Source organism: Arctopsyche grandis, chromosome 2 (genome assembly GCF_051622035.1).
Source record: "Arctopsyche grandis isolate Sample6627 chromosome 2, ASM5162203v2, whole genome shotgun sequence".
NCBI lineage: Eukaryota > Metazoa > Arthropoda > Insecta > Trichoptera > Hydropsychidae > Arctopsyche > Arctopsyche grandis.
In genome coordinates this window covers 7,133,417-7,158,088 of record NC_135356.1, presented here as the reverse complement: position 1 = coordinate 7,158,088, position 24,672 = coordinate 7,133,417, and the positions used below count along the sequence as shown (strand labels likewise).

General features: G+C 34.7%; 1 protein-coding gene across 1 annotated transcript in view; it reads right to left on the bottom strand.

Moving 5' to 3' along the window:
- Nucleotides 1-381: 381 nt before the first annotated feature.
- The window catches only part of yps (Y-box binding protein ypsilon schachtel), a 45,297-nt gene continuing 21,006 nt past the window's right edge, over nucleotides 382-24,672 (bottom strand). Inside the window, exon 5 of the transcript XR_013261375.1 lies at nucleotides 382-459. The gene's annotated coding sequence lies outside the window, so the exon portion shown is untranslated. The remainder of the gene's footprint in view (nucleotides 460-24,672) is intronic.

Here is a 24,672-nt window from a genome sequence, read left to right as displayed (position 1 = left end):
ACAGTGTTCATTCAGTGTTTTATACACTACTCTTTTACAGAATACGGGAGGAAAAGCCTGTTCCTTTTGTTCCTGTTGTATCCTGCTCGCGCAAATTAAGTGAGTATGTACCGTTTACCATGCACCCTTTTTTTATCTTTCGATTTAAGATCTTTCGATTTTCGATCTTTGCCTTCCGATATTTGGTTTTTCGTGCATTTGTAATTCGATCCCGTGAGGTGCACCCGTATATTATGTATCTAATAACTAGTCACCGGAGCCTGAGGGGGCCGTGTATTGTTCAAAGGTTATAAATGCATTGTTAAAGGTTTGCCGAACAATGGATAGCACTGTGACTATCCTACCTCTACTAATAACTAGATGTCGGAATCTGAAGGGGCATTTGTAAAAAAGGTTCGGCAAACCTTTAACAATTCATTTACAATCTTTGAACAATAAACAGCCCCTTCAGATTCCGGGCTCTACGAATAACCTTCCCACAAACAAACAGGCGAACAAACAGAATAAATTGGGCTATTATATATATACGTACAATGCATATCATACAAACCTCATTAAAAATAAGGATTATATTACGAATAATGTCGAATCCAGTGTATAGTAATATTTCGAGTCCTTAAATTATGACAGTGATGAAAATTAATAAGATCACCCGATCTGAGTGTATTGTGATACAAACAAAAGCTTTACCTGTTGACTGATAAGTTTCCAAAACCTCTATATATTATATCTTGTAATTAGTTTTGAAGAATTTTATCCAACGTGATGTTATTTTAAATAATGTATTACATATAGTAATTTTTCACAAATCCTTTTTCTACATATACAATAATAAATGGTACTCAGATCTCAGATTTATTTCATATAAATTCAAACGTATTTGAAAGGAAAATGAATGTCACTTGTTTGTTTTATTGACATCGTAAAATTAAACAGGTGTTAATTAGGAACGATTTCGATATAAAAATTATTTTCAATATTAAAAATATATAATTGTTCGAAACTCGCAATCGTAGAGTTGTAGAAAAAAATCAACAATAGGAGTCGTAGAAAAAAATATCTCTTTGATGAAAGTTGGGGCGAAAACGCACAGCGATGCACGTGGCACGTGGTTTTTTTTTTAAATGCTTTTAAACTTGTGAATAAAATGGGCCGTGCCTTGCACGTATTCGTGGAACGCCCAGCACGCCCCACCCCAAAATGACCCTCTGGAGTGTTTTCAGAAAAATTTTATCCTTGATTGACAGTGATCGATAACGGTGTATCCCATATTTGAAGAAATGTAGGGGACCACCCACAGCGGGGAGCCATGCACACGACGTGCGGTTCTTCCCTGTGTGATTTCACCCTTATAGTCCACTCTTATAAATAGAGGTAGGATAGCCAAGGGGCCGCTCATTGTTCCATTGTTGTAAATCCTTTGTAAAAAAGGTTCGGCAAACCTTTAACAATGCATTTACAACATTTGAACAATACGCGGCACGCTCTGGGTCCGGGCTTTAATTATAAACACTTGAATGTAGGTAAAACGCACATGCTGTATTTTACACCCCATTTCGACCAATAGCATTTCGCGCGTACAATGTTCTTCTGTCTGTACGAAATGCTATTGGTTGAGAGGCGGTGTAAGAGACAGCATGTTCGTTTTACCCAAGTCTCTTCCTACAACGGACCAACTATAAAAGTTTTTTTGAGTAACCGACACGAAATTTATATCTTGGGTACATTTACACTATGAAAAAGTGCACATAATATAATGAAACTAATAAAAACCTTGGAAAATGTTTTTACAATCATTAATATGTGAATTATGGAGTGAAGTTAATTGGCTTTTGAGTTCCTTTAAAATTTATATTTTTCCGATTAGACGATATCAGTTTAAGCCGTTTAGGATGTCGTAGTGTAGACGACAATACTACATATTTTTGTACTAAAACTCAATCTAAGTATATTAAAGTCGTCAATCGTCAAGAAAGTCATGGAAGAATCATGGAAAACAACAAAAGAATCTAGATTTGTTCCAAAAAGATAAAATTATGTTTCAACGAATCAAATATACTTTCACGTATGTATATATATTATCGATTGTAATATTCATTGTCTATTTTAACAGCGTTTTGTGCAATTTACATAGACCATTCAAATATTACATGTTCGTTCGTTTGATAAGATCACCATTGTGCGAACTTTTGTGTAGATATTCACATAAAAAACATCGTTCATTGTAATTTTGCTTCAAATTTTTGAATTCGAGTATTCACTGTAATTTAAATCACACTGGATTTTTGATTCCGGACAATGATTAAAAGACGGTCATGCATTTTGCATACCTTTTTCATTGGATTAATGCATTTCAGAATTTGTCACTTAAATCTATATACAAAAAGTCTGATTTTGATTTTGCGATGATGTGGTAGTTGAACAAGCCTATGGTAAACCATATTCTTTCCATTAGCTAACTGTCAATCATGTCTACTGAAAACACTCACATGCTCACTACGTAATCTTGGCACGTATTCTTCTAGTAGAAAAATAATTATACATAATTTTATAATTGTTTCTATATTATTTTAGCTTTGGGTGAATTGAAAGTTTCACCGTTTGGGTCATTATTAGAGATCGACGGTCGAGTTGCCGCCATATAATAAAAATAGACCTCTCCATTGTCCGAGAAAGCAAGAGAGCAACAAAAATGGTTGACAATAGAAATTGACAACGGTGACCCATTATTTTTGGGCAAAAGCATTATGACCGAATGAAGAATCTTAGACATTACATATACACCAGGAAAAAAATTCAAACCGTATTTAATCTAGGCAACAATTTTTTTGGTCAGTTACTAAATACAAAAACGATTAGTAACGAATTAAAAAAATGATTTTTCAGACTTTCAGACGTTTCAGACTTTCACGTCGGTAAAATCGTAATTATGAATATTATTATCAAGGGGTTTTTTTCACAATAAACATCCCGGATATGCATACAACAAATCCTGAATGTTCCATCGTAATCGGTTGAGTGGTTTAGGAGCCTATACGGAACAGACAGACAAACAAACAGACATTTAATTTTATATACATATATAGATTTATTTATTTAAGTTTGGCATTACATGAGTCCCTAAGGTCCATAAGGTCCCTAAGGACAATGGTCGAAAATATACAGATATGAGAAAAAAAGAGAGGGAAGATGGGTAGACGAAATTTGTAAAATGTGTGGGATGAGATGGACGAGAGTTGCGCAAAACAGAGACGAGTGGAAGCGTGTTGGAGAGGCCTTCATCCGGCAGTGGATGGTGAGCGGCTGTAGATGATGATGATGATTATATATGAACATATATACAGACAAAAATAAATTTATACATAATCATAAAAAAACAATAGCATTATTATAATAGCAGAAATAATCTAATAACAAAATATTTTCCTAGTAGAAAATGTCTGGGTCTATCTCACGGGACCGAAAGTGAAAAGGTCGAAAAAGCAAATATCGGAAGGCAAAGATCGAAAATCGAAAGATCTTAAGTCGAAAGATAAAAAAAAAGGGTGCATGGTAAACGGTACTATGTATATATAATCCTGAAAGTTCCATCGTAATCGCTTCAATGGCTTAGGAGCCTATTCGACACGCACACACACAGACATTCATTTATATATATATATATATATATATATATATATATATATATATATATATATATATATATATATATATATATATATATATATATATATATATATATATATATTATCTCTCTCTTTTGTTGTCATATAGCCTTGTTTAATGTGCGCGCGCAGGATACGGGAGGAAAACCCTGTTCCTCTTGTTCGTGTTGTATCCTGCTCGCGCAAATTAAGTGAGGATGTACGACGGTGGGAGAGAGAATTTTACCGCACGCCACTGATATATATGTATATACTAACCGTTTTTCATATGTATGCATGATAAACGAATATTTTCGACTTATTCACATCGACTTTTTCACGGTCACCCGAAATGTCTTGTACATACATGTATATGTCTTGCACATATGTAAATGTCCTGTACACACAATGTATATGTAAGTCTACTTTCCAGGTCAACATGTGTTTCTTCCCGATTGAAATATTTTTCGACTTTAATTTTTGCGTACAATTTTACGAATCGTCTTAGTTTCGTTGAAAGGCGATCCTAAATATTCGGCAGTGCTGACAAACTTGTTTAAGTATTTCGTTCTACTACATACGTACATAAGTTTTCATTCCGACGAGCACATTATAATATAACAGTAGTTTTAAAACCATACAGTGTCAGAACAATAACGAGAAACCGAATAAATGCCGTAAACTGGTTTTGAAACGCGAAAAAACCAATAAAAGACTTGACATTCTAAAAACGCAATATTCAAATTCACCACCACTACCAAAAATAAATTGCGTACGAAATGGTCGCCCTTGATGTCCCATTTCGCTAAAAATACTTGCCGACATTCGATGGGATGGACGCAAAATGACACGTCTAAAACGGTAGAAGTGTTATTCAATTTGCGTAACCGACCATCCCATCCCATAACGTTTCCCACGATTTCATCGACTGATTTCATTGCAGTTACGCACTCGTCTACAATGAAAGAGTCCGAATGTATGACAGTGACGTTTCTATTCGTTTTCGGGCTTCTTTTCTGATTCAAATAACGCTCGCTGACCCACATGAAAACAGTCAAATGTGTATGCTAACTAGGGCTGCGGAATTCGACTCTCCGAATTCGAAGAGTTTCTATGAAATCAACAAAATACTAGTCATCCAACACTCGCTTGATCAATTGATCAAACTCAATGTCGAAATATTAACAATGCAGTCGAACTCTCTGCACTCATTAAATTAATAAAACTTATCATCCACAAATTGTTCTTATCTAACCAATAACATTATGATAAATTTATGATAGTAGATAGAATGCAAACAGACACCGGGAATCTAACCTTGGATGGAGAGGTGATAGAAAGAGTAAAAAGATTCAAATACCTGGGTACCTGGCTGAATGAAGAGATGGACCCAGATGAAGATCTAAGAATCCGCATCGAGATGGCTAGAACAGCATTTGTAAAAATGACGGCGCTTACAAACAAGCATCTCAATCTTCATACGCGGTTGAGATTCGCGAAGAGCTACGTCTGGACAGTATTACTACACGGATGTGAGACGTGGACTCTGAAAACCAAGATGATCAGCCGCATTGAAGCTTTTGAGATGTGGGTCTATAGGCGTATGCTGAAGATTCCGTGGACCAAAAAGATATCAAACGAAGCTGTCCTCGGCATGATGGGGAGAGGCAGGGAACTTGTTTCTGTCATCAAGCGGAGAAAGATGGAGTACCTCGGACACATGATACGGGGTCCAAAATACGAATTTCTCCGTTTGATAACCATGGGGAAAATAGAAGGAAAAAAATGGATTGGCAGGAAAAAGTTATCTTGGCTTCGAAACATGCGCATGTGGACCGATATGAGCGCCGAAGAGGTGTTCCGAGCCGCTGAAGACCGATGCGGATATATTCAAATAATCGACGAGGTGGTCGCCAACGTCCGGATGCGGACAAGGCATTAACAAGAAGAAGAAACCAATAACAAGTTTAACATCCACTCTTTTTTCCAAGCCCCCACCATAATTCCATTTGGTAGCTTGCATAGGGCTGTCAGCAGTGGTGTAGTGCTAAATAAAAAAGAACCAGGTCCGGTGTTTAATGTTCACGACCCCCCGCTTTTTTCCTTACTAAAAAAAAGTTGTATCCTAATATTGGTAGTTCAAATGTTTATTTAAGAAAATCAAATAATAATTAACAAATATTCTTACTTGTTGAAATTATGATGTATTTTTTTATATTTTATAAAAACTTCCACAATGAATCCTCTTCAACATCTTTGATTTTACAAAACCCGTGTTTGTGTCTCAACAGCAACATTTGCTTTTAGCAATGCTAAAACCCAGTAGTGGCTCGTGAGATTTCATAGTGGGGGGGCTGCAGAGATTATTCAGGCTGTAGTAGCTCGTTAACCAAACCGTTGATCGAATGAAAACAAAAATAGCTTGAATATGTACTAGACTGGGATGTCTGCAGACCCGCAGCCCATGTGGACGATAAAAATAGCGGTAATTGGACTATTCGTCACATTGGGGTGGTCACAAAGACAATTTTTGCCATGAAAATCGCGAATACACAATATTTGGCACTCAAGTTCTCGTTACTATGATAGTTATCGTTAGTATGATGGACTTTTCGGCTGCCAGATGTTCCGTTATAGAGATTTTAGTGACTTTGTGACGAGTAATTTGTGACCAGTAATCACCGAACCAAAAATAGCATTCATTTGTACTGTATTGGGAGGACTGCAGCCCTGCAGCCCATATGCACGAGCCGCCACTGCTTAAACCATATACATATGTATGTATGTCAAAAAACTATCAAATTTTAGCATTTCAATTTAGAGATGACTATCCCTCATTTTATCTATCCTCAAGTGCGTATGGTCAATAGTTCAAAGAATGTTTTCTTTCGAAGTTTTGGGTGGTTTTAGATAAAAAAGCCAATAAATTTCATTAAGCGTCTTAAAGTTTTGAATGTGCTCAGATTACTATTCGAATTTGGTCATCGATTGTTAGAACGAGAGTCTGCTCCAAATATTTGGAACACAAAATTTTATATGAAATTTTAGTCAAAATATTTTTTTATTGTACTCGAAAAACAATGTTTATATCAATCAAAGTACCAGGACTGCGACTATAATCAAAAAGTCGATGTCTGGACCAAACAGTCTGGTAAACACTGCAGCAATATTCAACAATGAACTATTTGTCTCTGTCTTGTACTTTCTGGAGAACTATGTGTAGAAGGGAGACAAAAAAACGTGTATCAGCCATCAATCAATTTATTTTGAATCGATAATTTTCTTACACTCTGAATGATTCATCACACGCAGACACGGAATAGACACTGTCAGAACGGAAAGACTAAAAGGTTCCTGTGATTTTGCTAATATTGAATATAAAAATCTACTCTCACATTCAAAAACTAGGTGGCTATCACTATTATCTGCAATAGAACGCACTCTAAAGCTATCTGAAGCTTTAAAAGATTGTTTTAGTTGAAGAAAAAGCACCAAAAACCTTATTAGATTATTTCACTAATCCTCTCAGTGAAGTCTATCTTTGGTTTCTTCATTTTTATTGTAGCACTTTTCATTTACATGTATTACTATTTTGAAATCTGACAACCCTAAGTTTACATATCTTTAGGCAATGATTTTGCACCCGAAATAACATACGATGGATGTTTTGTAACTGCTAATACAGCTAGCACGACACGAGTCACTTGATTTTTCATTTCCTGTAGTTTTTAATACAATTTATTTAGCTCTTCCTAAAACTTGCCTCACTGTGCTGGACGCCAAGCGTCCAGTTAAAAATGTGTGTTTTAAGTTAAAATAATGCAAAATCTGCGAGGTTAATTATAACTTCTATATATACTGTTTGCTACCAATGTTTCCTGTAGGCAAATAGACGGTGCTAAATCTCTGGGCGTTTACTGGTGTTTTATATTGTTTATATATATATGTATATACATACATATATAGGTAGGTAGGTAATTTTTACCATTTTTTTTCATATTAAACAATTAAATATAAATATTAAATTAAATAATTTTAAATAAAGGTATTGGAAAAAAATCAACCGCGTGCGGATCGAACACAGGACTGACGATAAAAGTAACTTTCAACGTCATGTTATGAACAGCATAACTTACAGTAATATTACTAATGACCTCTCTTTCAATTTCTCTCTTTCAAAAAAATAAAGAAATTATTTTACGTCCTTACAATGCTACAACACATTGCACGAATGCGACAGCACGCTCGGTTCTCGTAAGTCTCACGCTAATCGCATCGACAATAGTAGCCCGATTCACACTGATGTCGATGATGATTTCGACCTTCTAACGAAGGGAGCATGAAATGTTGAGAAATATAATATATTAAATCGCAAAAAAATTAGAACAATAAACAAGGTTTTGAGCTTTTTCTGCATTGCGTATGAAAGAAAAACATTTTTAATATCAACTATAAATAAAATAGATACTGGTAACTATTACAATAGCTGTATTATGAACGTATGAATAATAATTCAAAATAAAAATAGCAATAAATCAAGCTTGTTGAGAAATGTCGGTATATTGTAATGGTTCGCTTATTATCTCTTACATACCTTTATAATAATGTATGTATGTATGTAATGCCAATTATAAGAAATATTATATATATACATACATACATACATATATGGATAAAAATTTATTATAAATTTATTATTGTCTCATACTTTATTTGGGTCCAGTAAAGTTTGCGTCCCTAATTAAAATATTGTATTTATAATACATATTTATGGCAATAAATATATTTTTTTAATTTTTCTTCACAGCCTTGATATGTGACTTCTCTCACGCATATCCGCCGATTTTGTCCGTCACGATTTGGCCGCTTGTCTATTCGGACATAAGAAATTCATTTGAAATGTCACGCTCTTAATCTGTCGACAACGTCATAGAAAAGTATAATACATGAACCGTTAATTTAACCTTACTGTGCATATAAAATAATACACTTAAAAATAAACACTTTACAGCGCCTCGTGTGTGCTATAATTTTAAACGCCAGTATTACTCAATATGTAGGTCATACATACATAAATTGATTTAGAATCTAGATCACACGAAAGCAACGCGGATATGTAGCACCTTTGCGAACGGAATAAGATGCCCTTTCAAATCATATTTTCTTTATGTAGCATAAATATATTTTTCAGTCTACGATATGTTACAGTAAGGGCGCAGACACACAGAACGGTACGCGGCACGTGTTTTTTTTAATATAGTTTTGCACATGTAAAAAAATGCTAGCACGCTCAATATAAGGGCGAAGTCACACAGGGAAAAAGTAATACACCCATATATACTAACTTGAAAAAACTGCATGCCATAAATAATATTCCGTTTGTTACAGACATTACTAACAAACTAACCAGTAGATTCTATGACAGAATCACTGAGCAACAAAAAAAAATACCAGAGCGGAGACTAGTCAAACTTTACTAAGTTTGACCCACTAAATTCGAATATGATATTGATTTTTGTTGGTGGGTGATCGTTTACGAGATATGAGCGTTTAAAAAAATCCGCGATTTTTACAGTTTTTTGGCTTTTGCGGTCTTTAACTCAAAATTTAGGATTGTTACGCTCAAAGTGAGTATTGGAATCAATAGTCAGATATTTTTCCTATTAATTGTTATATTTCATTGCTATAAAATACTTCTAATTAATTGTCTAGCGAATTTTAAAAGTCAAAAATATATATTTTTTTACGGATTTTTTTCCCGTGCTATTTTTCATTTATTTTGCAAATTTTTTATTTCACCACGTTTATAAGGATTGGTTTTCTATCTCAATATTTTTCTTTTTTATCTAAACGTACTAACTCGAGTGGTAATTGCAATTTAAATGCTTTCGTTGTATATATGGTTGTATCGCGTAATATGTTAGGTGCAAGCGAGATGGCATGTAGTCCGACCACTGTACTCTGTGAGGTGGATTATATGCTATCTCGCTTGCACCTAACATATTACGCGATACAACCATATATACAACGAAAGCATTTAAATTTCAATTGCCGCTTTAGTTAGTACGTTTAGATAAAAAAAAAATATTGAGATAGAAAACCAATCCTTATAAACGTGGTGAAATAAAAAATTTGCCAAATAAATGAAAAATAGCACGGAAAAAAAATCCGTAAAAAAATATATATTTTTGACTTTTAAAATTCGCTAGACAATTAATTAGAAGTATTTTAAAGCAATGAAATATAACAATTAATAGGAAAAATATCTGACTATTGATTCCAATACTCACTTTGAGCGTAACAATCCTAAATTTTGAGTTAAAGACCGCAAAAGCCAAAAAACTGTAAAAATCGCGGATTTTTTTAAACGCTCATATCTCGTAAACGATTACCCACCAACAAAAATTAATATCATATTCGAATTCAGTGGGTCAAACTTAGTAAAGATTAGTTAGTCTTCGCTCTGGTAACTCAAAAACGGGATTTTTTGTTGCTCAATGTAACTTGAGGTAGGACCGGTAGCGTGGTTTTTCCAGGAAAAAGGGCGTTTTGGGTCTATTTTCCAGCAAACAGGGCAAACTATAAAGCTAGAGAGCATAAAAAAAGGTTCATCATAGAAATGAACAAAGCACGACGAATAATGAACAATGAACGGCGCAAAGTTGCTCCGCTCTTTACTAATTGCTAGATGTAGGACCGGAAGCGTGCTTTTTTCAGGAAGCAGGGCGTTTTGGGTCTATTTACAAAGCTAGAGTGCAAAAAAAAGGTTCATCATAAAAATGAACTATGCACTGCGAACAATAAACAAAGAATGGCACGCTTCCGGTCCTACCTCTACTAATAACCATACTAACACATTGTGAAGAGTCTCGGTGATTACAACAAAATGTCTATACCCTTCAGGTATAACACACAGATTACCTAAACACAATCTGCTCTAGATCGGCGAATTTAGAGTATTTAATTAATATTATGTATTAGATGTATTATGAGCATTTATAAGAATTATAAATAGGATTTTGAGCTATTTTTCCTATTATGCTGTAAATTAACATTAGAATAATATAATACTATGATTACTAACAAAATTAAATTAAAATTGTAAAATAGAAAATGATCAGTAGATCAGTAGCTATTAAAACAGATATAAGATGTATTGTGAACATAATTTAGTAATAATAAAAAGCATTTAAAAATAAATAAATAAATCTGTTAAGTATACATATGTATATGTTTGTACTTATATTGCATTATACGCCGTCAAATCGAAGTGTAAATTTAATCCGTCGAAATATGATTTATAATGTGCACGGAAATTTATATACACATATTGTGTGTAAAATAAAAGCCGACATACGGGTTATCTGTTTTGATTGACTGATATTGGATATTCCACTGCATTCACCTGCCATGATAAAATTCACTTTATGAAATGTATTTCGCGCATCAGGTGGAAGAATTCAATTATTCCCATCCATCCCTCGTTATTACTTTTTATTTTAGTGAAACGCCAATAAAAACGCAACCGTGTATTGCATTTCGTATACAATGGACATATGTACATATGTATATGTACATATGTATTTATACTGCATGATAAGCCGTCAAATCGAAATGTAAATTTAATCCGTCGAAATATGAATTATAACGTGCACGGAAATTAATATAAATACACATATTGTGTTATTAAAATAAATATAAGATGTATTGTGAACATAATTTCGTAATAATAAAAACATTTAAAAATGAAAATCAAAAACAGGGAAGAAATCAAAAACAGGCACGTCGTGTGAAATGTGATCTCCTACATTTCTTCAAATATGGGATACACCGCTATCGATCACTTTCAAGCAAGGATAAATACAAAGATATGTTTTCACCGAAAAATCTCCGAAAAATTCACCGAAAAAGTCATTTTGGGGTGGGGAGTGCTGGGCGTTCCATGAATATGGGCAAGGCACGGCCCATTTTTTCGCATGTTAAGTAAAAAAAACCACGTCCCACGTACATCGTTGTGTGTTTTCGCCCTAAGCCATCGTAATCCAGGCCAAAATTCATCTCCTCGAGGGTTTTCGGTGATATTTTATCCTTGTATTGACACAGGTTTGACAGTGAACCATAACGGTGATTCCTATATTTGAAGAAATGTAGAAGAAACTTGTCGAATTTGCAATGACATTAAGACACGCCCATTCACAACTGCAGTCCACGATTCTATGCTATTTAATATCTAATATCCATGAACCACCAGCTTCAAACCAAAGCCATACATAATATGTGAAGAACAACAACAACCCATTAAAAAAATTATAGATACTTTGAATAATGCCGAAATCAAATAATCTAACAAAATTTTCAGAACTGTATATTATATTGTAAAAAATAATAAGCCTTACTCAGACCATTTTGATTGACTTTTCAAGTTTCATTAGCATTTGATTTTTTTATAAATATTTGTACTGCCAATATTAGGATACATATTTTTTAAGTAACGAAAAACGTGTTTTTATTTAGCACTACATCACTGGTTATATCCATATTTGAAGAAATGATTTTTCACCACAGGAAGCCAAGAACGCGTTCGTGCCGTTAGATCAAGCGTGTTTGCGCTTTTGGTGTATTTTATAAGCCAGCAGTATGACTCAGTGGTAGCGTGTATGTTAAGCATCAAGTGATTATTGGGTTCGATCCCGCCATCCTGCTGGTTGGATTTGGATATTTGTGACTCCAAGTCGGTCGTTTCTTATCAGAGTTTGGCAATTTTATCTGATCTCAAAATTGGCAAAAAAACATCCAACCTGCTGTCACAAATCTTCTGTATAATTTAATGTAAAAAATATGTACAAATCTAAAATCCATGGATGTCTTAATGGATTAATTAATTGTTAATTTTGTGTTCTTCAGCTTCTCGAAATACAGTGATTTATGTAATAAAAATGCTGCATTGTTCGTAATTAATTGCATTGGGGTCTTCCTGTCAAGCCTTCCTGGTATATATCTATGTAAAATCTGTATCTATATAGGTATATAAAAATTAATGTCTGTGTGTGTGTGTGTGTGTGTCTCTAATAGGCTGCTATACCACTGAACCGATTACGATGAAACTTTCAGGATTTGCTGTGTGCATGTCCGGGAAGATTACTGTGAAAAAAAACGGGAACAGAAACGGGAAAAACGGGAATGGGAACAGGAATTGCATGCTTTATTATGGCATTGCAACGCATGCCGGGGTTCAGCTAGTACATATGTATGTATATAAAAATTAATGTCTGTGTGTGTGTCTCGAATAGGCTCCTAAACCACTGAACCGATTACGATGGAACTTTCAGGATTTGTTGTATGCATGTCCGGGAAGATTACTGTGATAAAAAAACGGGAATGAGTGTCATTGCAACGTTATAATTTCAAATGTTTTCGCGTCGCGATTAACGTTTTCGCTGCCTGCGTTTTTATTCAACAGGAACGAGAACGGGAATTGCATGCGTTATTGTGGCATTGCAACGCATGCCGGGTTCAGCTAGTAAATAATTAAATAAGAGTTAAGAGTCCGTGGTTAAAGGTCCCCAAACGAAAACAACCAAGTCGACGAAACGAAATCATCCAACGGGTATATATTATAAGTGCGTTGGCTTTTTTTTTTTATTATTTTACAACTTTAGTCCGGTCGTGTAATGTCGGATAGTGCAATATAAAAGAGCGAAGTTTTGAAAAAAGTGCTCGGAAGTTACCGTTAGATCGCAGATAATGAAAAAAAAATGAGCTTGTTTGCACAGCTAACAAGGAGTGCAAGTGTAGAAAAACTGGAAAAATGGCAGAAATCGCAAACCCTGATTGGCAGTTCGTTACCTGGGAGAACTGTCATTAGTGTGACGAGTCGTGTGGACCAACGCGTGACGTAATCTAGTACTTGCAACAGCGAATATGAACATCGATCCGCAGTGAAACGGTTACCTTTTGGATATTAAATTTTAAACATCCAATATCAGAAAACGAAACCTGAAGATAACACGAGTACATTAATATCTCATTGTCTAATCTATGTAACATATATCGTACATAGGTTCTTGGAAAGTTGCGCGGATCACGAAACCGTGAATAATGAAACCAGAAGACCACGTAAAATGATGAGTTCAGTGCCATCCCTACAGAATTTGAATCATTTCAGTTGAAATTATAAGAATGCGAATATTCAATGTTTTATTTAAACACTAATTATATTTAACCCGTTGAATGCTGATTGTTTTGCCAACAAGTGCATGAGCCTGAAATACGCCGATAGGCGTGATATTTTGAGTATGTAAAATATAAACAACAATACTACTCGCTAAGCCTTTCCAGGTAGCATTGAAAAAAAATATATGTACATTGAACATGGTCGTGTAATCCGTGTCAATGTTTATAAAGACTGGTTTACGCCGGAATTTCTGAATTTTTTAACCATAGTAGCGGTCTCCGTGATTTGACAGAATGTTAAATTACAGAAAACGCAAATATCAGAATGCAAAGATCGAAAATCGAAAGATCTTAATTCGAAAGATCAAAAAAAAATGGTGCATGGTAAACGGTACATACTCACTTAATTTGCGCGAGCAGGATACAACAGGAACAAGAGGAACATGCTTTTCCTCCCGTGTTAATGTGCGCGCGCAGAATACCGTTTACCACGCACCATTTTTTTTTTGATCTTTCGACTTAAGATCTTTCGATTTTCGATCTTTGCCTTCCGAAATTTGCGTTTTCTGTAATTTAACATTCTGTCAAGTCACGTAGACCGCTACTATGGTTAAAAAATTCAGAAATTCCGGCGTAAACCAGTCTTTATAAACATTGACACGGATTACACGACCATGTTCAATGTACATATATTTTTTCAATGCTACCTGGAAAGGCTTAGGCTTAGTAGAATTTTTCTATGGAAATCCCTAACTGCTGCGTATTTTAGATTGTGGCTTGGCATTTGGGTTGTGAGCATTACATTTTAACAACAATGAAGAAGATGGAACTAGTTTTGGAATAGTATATTCATTAATAGACTTCTTTTGTTTATTTTATATTGTTGCAAGATATATTAGAGAGTCTAAACACACCTTTACAAAACTCGAAATCCTCGGTGGTAGTTATCTAGGGTTTGTTTGGATTAGCTACAATTTTTATATCTGCTTTCTATTGGATTTCTAAATAATTGGAATTGCAAATGTTGGTGAAATTTTCAGCGTGGCGGGCTTTCAACAGAAAAGACGTCAGCGCTCAAAGGGTTAACAAAGATAATTAACTTACTAAGAAAATTAAATTAAAATAATCCCATATTATTAAAACCATCAACAGGGTGGGAATAGAATTCGTTTCTTCATTTTTTCGATGTTCATCACTGAAGCATCTTTTCCGAAGTAGAGACGCTTCAATTCCTCTTTTAAACATCAATTCCATTTCCATGAAATGATCCAACTCGAGAGCGCGAGCTGATGTGGGTATTCATATAAATATTTATCTGCAGACGAATCTCTAGTAATTTGTCTGTCATAACATAACAGACCAACCACGTACCTGCTAACAGATAAGGCTTTTGTTCACAATACAACACAATGACTTGCTTGATTATATACTGACTTTCAAAAAATCAAAATTTTATTAAACAATTGAATTTTTAAAACTTAATATTAAAAGATTAAAATATCACATTAAAATAGGCATTTTTATTCGATAATTTTTTTTTTAAAACAATGTTGAGAGATTAGTTTTGGTCTCTCATAGCGTCTGTCGTAGACAAAGACCCTACGAGAGACATCTGCAGATAAATATCTGAGTCATCAACTACCTACATATGTATTTTGTTAAAAAATGTTTTATTCATTAATTTGGCATAACAGTTTCCAATTTCATTTCATCTCTAACACTCTGGCTCGCATTTGTAAATATTTAATTGACTGAATTTATTTATTTAGTTTTCTGCTTCAAAACCTTTTAACCTTTTATACATCTATTTTGTTTTATACTTACATATATATGAGTTCTGCTGTCAATTACAAAGTATCTAGATAGCTTGTGACAAATATATATACATATAGAAAATACATAGTATAAAGAAAGTGCTCAATTGGAAGCATAAAAGGATCATTAGAGCAGTGCTTCCCAATTACTTTCATGTCACGACCCCCTAAATTTGAAATAATTAATTCCCGGCCCCTAAAAAAAACATTTTTCAAGTTAAAAAGTTTATTTGGTAGTAATTATTACAATTATAATACACATATTTATATTCAGTACAAAATTATAGGAACTTGCTTAAAATCATTTTTCTAATATAAAATCTATACACACATGTAACAATTTAATGCGATAGATGAGGTCGCATGTTTTTACATAACAAATCGATATCGGGTTCAATGTCAGAAATGCTAACTCACAAAGCATCTTCCAAAGTCTCCGTGGAAAGGCATGACCTTTGCTTATTATTTTTTAATATAAGTAATGACGAAAATGCTGTTTCGCATAGGTACGTCGTCGCGAAAGGAATAAGATTTACCAGGGCTTCTTTTTCAATAGCAGGATATTCTTGCTGTCGCCTTAACCAAAATTCTGAAATACTTTTTTCATTAAATTCCACTTCAAGTAAGTTATCTGATCTGATATCGATCAACTCTTCTTGGGCTGTCCACGTAATATGATCATATTTTAAGGACTTGGTAAATGGTGTTCTTATCCAATTGTTCCTTTCATCCTCATTCGAGTTTGAATTAAACATTTCCTTAAATATATACATTCCCTAAATATGTAATGTGGAAAAATATTCATAAATGAATATTTTTACTTTCTATTGAATATTTTCGCGGCCCCCGCGATAAATCCTACGGCCCCCCAGGGGCTGCGACCCCCAATTTGGGAAGCACTGCATTAGAGGATGCAGAATAAACTAAAAATAACTTTAATGAATGAACACTGAAACACTTTTAAGATTGTGGTATCGATTCATTTATTTATTAAAACGGAAACAAGCAGCATCATAACTAGAGATAGGACCGGAAGCGTGCCGTTTATTGTTCAATTGTTGTAAAGCCTTTGTAAAAAGGGTTCGGCAAACCTTTAACAATGCATTTACAACATTTGAACAATTTATAGCCCCCTCAGGGTCCGGGCTTTAATCATAACGTATACAGACATACATGTAACTAAAAAAGTTTCTAAAGATTAATGGCCACAATTAAACAAACTTCATCTTTTGTTACTACGTACATAGATAAAGTAAAAAAGGAGAGCATTGAATAATCGTTGATATGGGATATATGTATGTATGTATGTATTACTAAGAAATATGATAAAACAATAGAAATTCAAAGCAAGAAAAGGAACAAAAAAAGGAACAATTTGAGGGGGAATATTTAAAAAAAGAGCAAGATCTATATAAAAAGGAATTTGTAAGTTTCTACAATCTTCAATTGAAGATTAAAAAAAATATATATTTTTTAATAATGCATATTTCTTTAAAAACAATTCAAACACTACTGAACAGAGAAATGCTATATTAATAGAAGTGGCTTTAGGCGTTATATTGTTGTCAAGTGACGATTGTCCACAGACAATGCTAAATAATCAGTCGTATTTGACGCTTGGTGGTCGACGTATGTCCGATAAAATCTTCTCTGGACAAGGGCAATGGGCAAGTGCATCGTTAAAAATTGCACAATGCATTCAAAAACACACAATAAACAACATGGGATACATTTTTATATGTAAATTGATCATTTAAGTAACATATTAAAAAAATAAAATAATAAATAAATTAAACAAAATCTTTTAAGTTGAAAACTCTAGGGTAATAATTTATTTAAAATAATTAACTTGCATTTAATAAATACTGAATCTATACCAATTTATATTTTATATAAGATATATAATATAAATATATATTTAGTTTCGACCTTTCAAAAGTGTCATGGCGATCGCCGGCATTCTAAATAACATTTCAGGGAAGGCACCAGAGAAATCTAAAAAATATTTTTAAATAAATGTAAAAACATTTGTCTTGGTGGCGCCGAATACTCAATTATTTAAGTTATATATTTATTATAATATAAACATCGTTCATTTTATATTATACATATTTTTGTTGAAACTATACATTACACGTTAATTTAAGAGTTCCCAAGGACATACGAATACAAAAAAGTGGATAAAAATAATTTGCCAACTGAGAAATGAAACGAATTCGCCACCAACGCCCAACACCGCCATATACTCAAATTGTTTATTTGTTTATTTTAGTTTGTTTGGACCATTGTAGCATTACAGGAGTTCCTAATGCGCCACAATGGTCGAAAAAACACAGTAAGGAAAATAAAAATATATACATAGACATGTATGTATATGTATACACAGACAAAAAAAACATTTATACATAATCATAAAAAAAACAATAGCATTATAATAATAGCAGATTAAGTAAAAATATCAAATAATAAAATACAAAGTAGGGAAAATCTTGCACCTACATATAACCACACAATATACATATAAGAACCAGCCGCAAATACAAAACATCTCTGTAAGGCCCAAATAGAAGAGAAAAGATCAAAATTCCACTCATATATTACATTTAATTATTTATTTTATTTATTTTATTCTAAACAGACCATTGTGGCATAACAGGAATTCCTAAAGCGCCACAATGGTCAAAAACATAACAAAAAAAAAACAAAATAACAATTAAACACAAATCAATACACAACGAAAATAATACACCCATCAATTATACATAAAAAAATACATTTGAACATAAACATAAATACATCCATACATAAACATAAAAAACAGCATTTAATAATAACAGATAAAGTAAAAATATCAAATAAAAAAAATATATAGCATAAGGAATGCCTTGCACCTACAGGCAGTTTCAATAAATATGTAAGAAACAACTACAAATACAAAACATCCCTGTAGGCCCAAATGTAAGAGAGTTAATCAAAATTTCACTCATAAATCACAATCAATCATGAAAACAATGATGAGCGCAGACTACCAGATAAATGGGTTAGAGTAATTTCCGTCAATTTACGCTCACTAAGGTGGAAAATATCACATTCAGTCTCGGCAGCAACGATTTCATTAAGAAGTCGAATCGCTCTTGGAATAGGAGCCATTCGAAAAAGGACTGTGCGGGCAGGATTAATTAGAATGAAGTGGTCCTCGTGGACTAAAACCTTTGACCAATCAGAGCAATGAAGATGCATTCTGACCAATGGGTGCATTTTAAACATCCCCTATTGTTATGCCGAATTAATTTATTAATTTAATTTATACATTAATTCGGTGAATGCGATATAACATATGCGTGTTTAATAATAATAATATATGTATGCCTAGTAATGGACTCAACTATCATTGGAGGAGAATATAAAAATCACGGCTTTGGCAGACTCTGGACATTCATTGCGATGAATTTCTCAACAAATGGGACGTTCTGTGTCTACTGTGTCAAGAAGAATGAAAAAGAAAAAGGATTCTGGAACTTTTGCTCGTAAGAAGGGGACAAATTGTAAATAAATCTATATCAAAATAAAACTTTAATTTCTGTAGTGAATATGTGATGACCCTGATTTTATTCCGTGCGTTTTGGCGTAGTTATGGAGATGTATGTATGCATGTACATCATAATATTGAAACAAATTATTTATTCGTAATGGCGTTTCTATTATTATAACATGTCTCTGCTACTGAATGAATAATTAACTAATAACACGAAAGCCATGTGAAACGTAAAGGAGGTATGTAAAAAGCGGTCTACGATACATAATTTACCAGTCTATATATACATATGTATATTGAATACTGAAAAGCTCTTTTAATTTCCCCCCTGCCCCACCATTAAATTAAAATATAAGAATTTGTTTCTTCTTTACCCGTCACTACAAAAATGTCAAGCAAAATATTTTATTTCCGTTTGCTTTTAAATGCATAGTCAAAGTAATATGAGTAGAGGTAGGATAGTCACAGTGCTATCCATTGTTCGGCAAACCTTTAACAATGCATTTACAACCTTTGAACAATACACGGCCCCCTCAGGCTCCGGTGACTAAATATGAGAGACCGCTTGTCGTGATAAATATGAGAGAAAAGTAATTAGCGGGGCCACTACAAGAAAAGATTTCAACTTCATGAAATACGGGTCTACCTCACGGCATAAGTGAAAAGGTCGAAAAAGCAAATATCGGAAGGCAAAGATCGAAAATCGAAAAAAAGGATGCACGGTAAACGGTACTATGTATGTATATACATATAATATATATCAGTGGCATGCGGTGAAATTATTTCTCTTTTTGTCATACAGCCTTGTTTAATGTGCGCGCGCAGGATACGGGAGGAAAAGCCTGTTCCTCTTGTTCCTGTTGTATCCTGCTCGCGCAAATTAAGTGAGGATGTACGAAGGGGGGAGAGGGAGTTTTAGCGCACGCCACTGATACATATATGTATATACTAACCGTTTTTCACATGTATGCATAGTAAACGAACATTTTCGACTTTTGTACGGTCACCCATATAATACATTTCGCCAGGAAAATACCACGTTCCGATTCTCAGAAATCTCTGGAGTAACTTGAATATACGATAAGTTATTCCCAAACTATAAATCTTGAAAGGAATGAATATGAATCAGTGTCTAGTTTTAGACTCTAGTTTAATAATTAATTAAAATATTTGATTGATAAATATTATAAAAATAAATGAGTATTTTTTTGATATTTTAAATTTTCGTAATTTATTATAATACATATATACATGGAAACATTTTTTTGTGACTACAAAAATTTTCGAATATATTCGAATACTTCGTAATTTACTATTCGATATACATATGTATGAATAGTTGAACTCGAAGAATATTTGGAAGCCCTACTCGGGGCCAGTGGTGTCACCCTAATGGTTTCCATGGGTTTCCGGAAACCCGTTATTTAATCTAAAAATTCATATAATTTTTGTCAAATTATATGAACTTCTCGGGGCCCACCCCAAATCCTGAGGAACCGACGTCTTAACAGGACCTGGTCGTTGACCATAATTTGTTTTTTTGGATTGAACTTGAACAGATCAATTCTGTCAAGTTAGCCTATATTGAACTAGATTAAATCAATTAGACGTATCGCATGCCGTGAGAGTACATATATTTAAAAAAAATGTTTGGTTATTTCAGTAAATTATTTAAAAAAATATTTAAGAAAATTATAGATTTTTTCAAAATAATTTTATTATAATTTCACTATATTACAATAGATGTCTCAAATCAAAAATAAATCAATATCAGAAATTTTATGCACACATTTTTATTATTCTAATTCAAAAATCTCACAATTTTTTTTTTGATATTTGTGCGACGATCGGTAACAATTATATTGTATTTACTAACTTTCAGCATCCACACTATTGACGGGACACCAAATAAATTATAGAGCTACACAACCAAACTCTTCATATTTAATTTTTGTTGCCATCAATAATAGCAATATATCCGGCGTGGATTCCCTTTTTATATTTTCTATTAATTGTCTAAAGAAGTGCATGGATTGAATAGTTTATTCAATGTTTGGAGGAATAGATTTGTCTCATTTATTCTTGAATGCGATTCTAGTTTTAAGACGCTTTTTTGAGCAGCCTTTTAGATACACAGCTCCAACTGTCTTCTTTTGTTCAGTTCAGTAGTAGACAAAAGCGGTTGCTTGGTTTCGGCAGGAAAAACACCGTCTATGGTAAACTGCAAGCTCTGTTTTATCCCCTCAATTTCTTCACATAATAAATGAGCAAAGGGATAGGAAGACTCTTCTAAATTATCTATTAATTTTATGCAAATTTCACTTTTGTTTGTTATTTTAGCATCTATTAGAATCTATTCCAAATTTTATCATCTATTGAGCATTTATGGCAAAATGCCCAAAATACATACAAAATACGGAATAATTAATAACAATTAATTTTGTACTCTATATTTGATACGCGACACATTGCGTGTCGAATTTTCACCCATCTGTACTCTTTCTCACGACATTCAATACTTTTCCATTATAGTACAGTAATAATAATTGTCTGCGATTATCTATAAATACGATGTTAAAATGAAATGTCTTTGAAATATGTAATTGCATAGCTTGTGACTTTGTAGGCGAGGAAAAAGAACATTTAAATTATATGAATTAATAACCAATTTAATTTTAATAACAAAAATACTAAAGGAGGCCTTTTTCTAATATTTGCAGGTGGGCCCAATTTTTAAGCCCGCTGAAAATAAGCACGCGCTTTGGGCCCCCAAAATGGGCCATTGCTAGCAAAATTTACAAATTACACTGTTCGACACGAAAAATGGTTCAAAGACGAGATATAACTTTTCTTATAGATCTATGCCCAGTAAACACGAATCTGGTAATAAAAAATGTTGATTGGCTCGAGATTTGGAGATATATGTATGTGTTTTTTAAATCACACGATTTTTCTATATTTTGGTGTTGTTCGGTCGATGTCTCAAAATCTGTCAATTTCCTGTTCAAAATGAATATTGGAATCTATAGTCAGGTAGTTCATTTGTAGTACTTTTCAGCTTTCAAATCTCTCTAAGTAGTGATCCAGTTCAAATCAAAAGTCAAAAGTACGTATTTTCACTTGGGATTTTTTCCCACTGTTAATACCATTTTATATTGAGTATTTTCTGTTGAAACATGTTTTTTTGGGATAGTGATCTAGCCACATTATTTTTTGTTTTCGTTTAAAAGGGTTAATTGGAAGTGTGCTGAATTTTAAATCGGTAAAATTGCGAGTTAACATCTCGTACTATTATTTACTCGTATTTACACGAACCTGAATTGAATTAATAGGGATAATAAATTAAATTGTCTTTATATGATTTAAGTGGAATTTTATTTAATTCTCATATAAAGACATTCAATTTTATATATACATATATAAAATTATAATGCCTTCAGCAGCTCTAACCGAGCACATCTTGGTCTTATTTATAACTAGCTGTATTACCCGGCTTCGCTCAGTGTTTATAATATAAACCGCTTAAACATGACTAAGCTAATTTAATTAAAAAAAAAAAAAAATTAAAAAAAAATTTAAAAATTTAAAAAAAAAATAAAAAAAAAATCAAAAAAAAAAATAAAAAAAAAATAAAAAAAAATCAAAAAAAAAAATAAAAAAAAAATCAAAAAAAAAAAATCAAAAAAAAATTTTTAAAAAATCAAAAAAAAAAATCAAAATTTTTTTTTGCCTTCTAGGGCTTCGCCCTCGGCGCCCCCCTGAGCCTTTGCCTTCTAGGGCTTCGCCCCTCCACGCCCCATGAGCAATTGCCGTTTAGGGCTTCGCCCCCCTTAGTTAATGCCTTTTAGGGCTTCGCCCCTCCGCACCCCCATGATTAAATGCCGTCTAGGGCTTCGCCCCCCTTAGTTAATGCCTTTTAGGGCTTCGCCCCTCCGCGCCCCCATGATTAAATGCCGTCTAAGGCTTCGCTCCCATGATCAGTTGCCTTTTAGGGCTTCGCCCCCCACGCCCCCAAGATTAATTGCCGTTTAGGGCTTCGCCCCCCTTAGTTAATGCCTTTTAGGGCTTCGCCCCTCCGCGCCCCCATGATTCAAAGCCGTCTAGGGCTTCGCCCCCCTTAGTTAATGCCTTTTAGGGCTTCGCCCCCCGCGCCCCCAAGATTAATTGCCGTTTAGGGCTTCGCCCCCCTTAGTTAATGCCTTTTAGGGCTTCGCCCCTCCGCGCCCCCATGATTAAATGCCGTCTAAGGCTTCGCCCCCATGATCAGTTGCCTTTTAGGGCTTCGCCCCCCGCGCCCCCAAGATTAATTGCCGTTTAGGGCTTCGCCCCCCTTAGTTAATGCCTTTTAGGGCTTCGCCCCTCCGCGCCCCCATGATTAAATGCCGTCTAAGGCTTCGCCCCCATGATCAGTTGCCTTTTAGGGCTTCGCCCCTCCGCGCCCCCATGATTAATTGCCGTCTAGGGCTTCGCCCCCCTTAGTTAATGCCTATTAGGGCTTGCGCCCCATGAGGCTGGGCCCCCCGGGCCCCCTTCGGGGCCCCACGGGGCTGCGCCCCTTGTGGCGCCCCCTTTTGAGCCCCATGGGGCTGCGCCCCATGAGGCTGGGCCCCCCGGGCCCCCTTCGGGGCCCCACGGGGCTGCGCCCCTTGTGGCGCCCCCTTTTGAGCCCCATGGGGCTGCGCCCCATGAGGCTGGGCCCCCCGGGCCCCCTTCGGGGCCCCACGGGGCTGCGCCCCTTGTGGCGCCCCCTTTTGAGCCTCATGGGGCTGCGCCCCATGAGGCTGGGCCCCCCGGGCCCCCTTCGGGGCCCCACGGGGCTGCGCCCCTTGTGGCGCCCCCTTTTGAGCCCCACGGGGCTGCGCCCCTTGTGGCGCCCCTGGCGGGGCCCCATGAATCTACTCGCTTTGCGCCCCCGCGGGGGTGAATCCATTGAAACGAAAAAAACAAATCGGCGCCCATGGATCGAAAAAAAAAAAAAAATCGAATCACGTGTTCGATGACGTCACCGATCTACGGACGACGACGACGAAAACGACGAAAACGACGACGACCAAGGATATTTACATACAAAGTCTCTTTCCAAATTATAGATTAGATACACGTATTAAATAACTAGAAAATCTAAACGGTAGTTGTATGCGTAATATTAAATTTCTTGTGCAAGTGCAATCCGAGAGAGTAACTTGTTTCGGTGCAAGGCGTTCTCAAGATAAAGTTCGCGTGCGAATATTTTTAGGTGGATTATTTATTTGCACATTAAGGAAATCTCCACATTTTGACCAAAGTCTAATGTATGCATGTAAATATAATATGTGCATACATACATAATGCGCATATTTAAACATTAATGCGTTGAATAGATAACCTCGATATTTGGGTAAAAGTTATATACGCCATCCACTTACGTAAAGGGTAAGTTATTTCAGAACTTAAACAGATGTTTATATATCACACCTATGTATATGCTCCTTACTATTGTTATATTTTTTTTTAATTATAATTTTAT